The sequence below is a fragment of the Papilio polytes genome, unplaced genomic scaffold, assembly GCF_000836215.1.
Source record: "Papilio polytes unplaced genomic scaffold, Ppol_1.0 DF822622.1, whole genome shotgun sequence".
Taxonomy (NCBI): Eukaryota; Metazoa; Arthropoda; class Insecta; order Lepidoptera; family Papilionidae; genus Papilio; species Papilio polytes.
The window spans coordinates 1,326,175-1,329,824 of record NW_013526582.1 but is presented as its reverse complement, the minus strand read 5'-3'; positions in this window follow the sequence as shown (position 1 = coordinate 1,329,824).

The window sequence follows — 3,650 nt, the reverse complement described above, 5'->3', positions numbered from 1 at the left end:
GCTGCCCGCCTCGCCGGTGACTTCGCGTGCGCCGCTCTCCAGTCTAGTGTAGTGTCAACTTGAAGCCGCTTCAAGCGATGCGGATGGACAATACTGAGTTCTGTAATTTAAAAAAATAAACGTCAAATAAATGTCAAAGTGCGGACTAGTCAAATCAGTGAAGGCCAAAATGTGTTTGTTTTAAGATTGATGTATAGATGTAAGATTTTTTTTTTGTTAGGTTATTAGTAAATGTAACGTACAAATGTTGTTCATGTATATTATTGTACATAGAGAATGTTTTAATTAAAATAAAATCTTCATGTATTTATTCTATTTAAGCTAGTTAATTAATATTGTAAATAGTTTAATAGCAATTCGAAGAACTGAGTCTGCTTCTTTGAATGTCGATGTTATATCGACGATTTAATTATGAATAAAAATTGCTCATTGCATTTTAAATATCTAAGTAAACCACATTATTAGTTGTTTAATTTTGAAGAGTATTACATATCATGTTTTATTATATGACAAAGATGTTATTAAAAGTAACGTAACGATATAAAGCATCAAAGATTTAACGCTAATTCTTTTAAATTGAAATTTATAATAAATATTTATTACATACTAAAATATCATTTTAATAAATTCGAATAATCAAATACCATTTGAATGGGGAAATTTTTCAAACATGGCAACATTACATAATGTCATTTTTAAGAGATTAGTGTTGCGCCAAATGTGTAATATCTTTTTGTAAATAAAAAATTAATATTTGTCTTTGGATAAGCTCGCTCTATTGAAAATTGAGAAACTACCTACATATTTTGAGGTTATTATGCGTACAATGGCTAGACTTTATGATGCTTAATTCTAAATGTTCATGTTATTTATTCATAGTAGTTGACAGATCTTTGATTCTAATAAAATGATCTAAATTGCATTGTAATATTATGCTGAAGTAAGGCCGATGAATAAAAGAATTATGAAAATAAAAGATTTTTATTATATCCAGGAATAATTCCTTTTTATAACTATTGATTTAAATTAACTAATGCTGAGTTGCCGAAGTTTCCATTTGTTTGATCGTTAGCTAGTGAGTCATTAGTGTTAGGATAAACTAAATTTTAACGGAGTAAAACTCAAGTAGTTCAGAAACGCATTTCAAGAATTCATTGAACCAAAAACTAACGAATGGATAAACGTAGCTAGGAAACTGGCCATAACTATGTTAGAAATTTCTATATCAAAAAATTAGATTACTTTATTTTATAGGTAAAAGCATACTTACACTGTGAAAAATATCAACGCTTAAACAATAACTTAAGCCACTTAAGTTTAGTTCAATCTCTAAAAATAGCTAATAGCCTAAAAGAACTTATTTGCTAGGAATAATTTTAAATCCCACTCGACACTCAAGTTTTGTTATAACTGAATAGTCGTAGTTTTCTGTTTAATTAAAATTGTCCCTTATAGCTAAGTGTGTAGCAGGCTTTAAAATAGTTTATTTATACATTTATCGAGCTTTATCAGAGGGTGGACTAAACGCAAGCACGCGTTAGACGTTAGACGTGTTCCCGCCACTTCCGGTGTTTCCGGCCGACACCGCAGACTTCCGGACAGGAAAACGAGGGTAGTTTTACAAACGGATTATATCTCAATTTATGAATAATATGAAACTAATTTTACGCATGTTTTCCGGATTTATAAGTTGGTACTTCAGTTTTCTTCAAGCATTTTATGAAGTAAATAGCTTTTTCACGCGACTCCGTGGAATTAAAAAAAAACAAAAGCGAGTAGTCTATGTGTTCTTCCACACTATCCTCTACATCTATACCAAATTTCATCGAAATCCGTTTAGCCGTTTAGGCTACAAACTCTAACAAACATCCATACATCCATCCATTCGTCTAAACTTTCGCATTTATAATATTAGTATGAAGTATGATATCACTAGTGCTATGTCGATGGTGATATGTCACTATTCTAAATATATTTAGAAAGGAGGAGGAGGACATCTTATTTCTTCGTTACAATTTTTTTTACTCTACATTGTTACATTTTTGTACGGTGGTTAAGTTTCCTTTTGAATGCATCGTTTTTAATTCGAATTTAGTTTTAAAAACTTTCAAGAACAACAAAGATCCTAATCAGGGATAGTGTAATTAAAATTTCTGTGACTAAACCAAATACAGACACGAGTCCGCTAAATCAAAATAACTTATTATTATAACAAAAAAAGAACGTAAAATGTTGTATGAAAATGAAACAGAGATTTATAATCATTCGAAGGATATAAATCTATAGTTAGTAGTTACTAATATTAAAAAGAAAAAAGACTTGCATATTTGTATGTATTGAAATAACTCAAAAACTATTGGGCCGATTTCAAAATACTTTCACCATTAAAAAGCTACGTTATCAGAAACATAGGCTATATTATTTTCACGCGGAACAAGTCGCGAGCAACAGCTAGTGTATAAATATAATGACGAATCAATAGTCAGTTCTTAATTAAACTCATAATAACCTTAAACACACCTAAAATATTGATCACCACTAATGACTTCCAATACTACGTAAATGCACTAAAATCGTCCAACAAAAACGCCATTTTGTAATGATATCTATTTAATTAAGTGATTCGCGATATTAATTCGATTATTACTCCTCGTAAAAAAGTTACAAAACAGACTTTTGGCTCGTAAACGACACTCCGTCACGCCACTAACGTGACCGCCATAAAGCAATTTGGATTTTATCGTTCAGTAATAGAGATTACATTGCTTTATCGCCACAATCCTCTAATTACAGCCACGCGTTAAACACGCTATATCCTTAATACCGGAAAATCACTCTTAAAAGTAAACACTTAAAATACATTTTTAATCCGAATGCAAAAAAAGCCGTAATTACTCTTGAGGTTTTGTTTCAAAGGAATTAGAATACTAAAACAAAGAGTTTACGTGTCATTTTAGATTGTTTGTAACAACGCCATCTACCGAATTGTAATGTCGAAACGGTTTGTTGTTGAATCTTAATTTAATTAAATTGGTATCGTAGTTATCGTGCAGATCGCACGCGCCTAAAAGTGTTGCCACGCTCCGATTGTCCCCCGCTTCGTGGGGATTTAAACTCGTGTCATTATCAACTGTCTTTTAATTATTGAAATGGCAGTAAACGTTTTTTTAGACTTTAGGTCTTCTTTGACATGTAAGAATATGAGTTTAACAATAAGACAGTCAAGTAGAAGATATTATGATATTTCTATTATTTTAATCTTACTAATATTAGAAATGCAAAAGTTTAGATGGATGGATGTTTGTAAAAGTTTGTAGCCTAAACTGCGGATCGGATGTCGATGAAATTTGGCATAGATGTAGAGGATAGTTTAAACCACATGGACTATTTGCTTTTGCTTTTTAATTCTACGCAGACGGAGTCACGGGCGAAAGCTAGTTATAAAGCATTGTCCAATCTACCAGCATGTTACGTATTCGCGACTATGCTGTTCCAGAATAAAAAAAATATTTCATAGAAGTTACATTTGCGTGGCCGGCAAAACGAAAAGCGTAATTAAATAAACTTAGGGTGAGTTGCATCAAATCGCTGGTTATCGTAAAAGTTATAATAGGGTTACAAGTGCAAAAACATACTCTCACAGAGGTTTT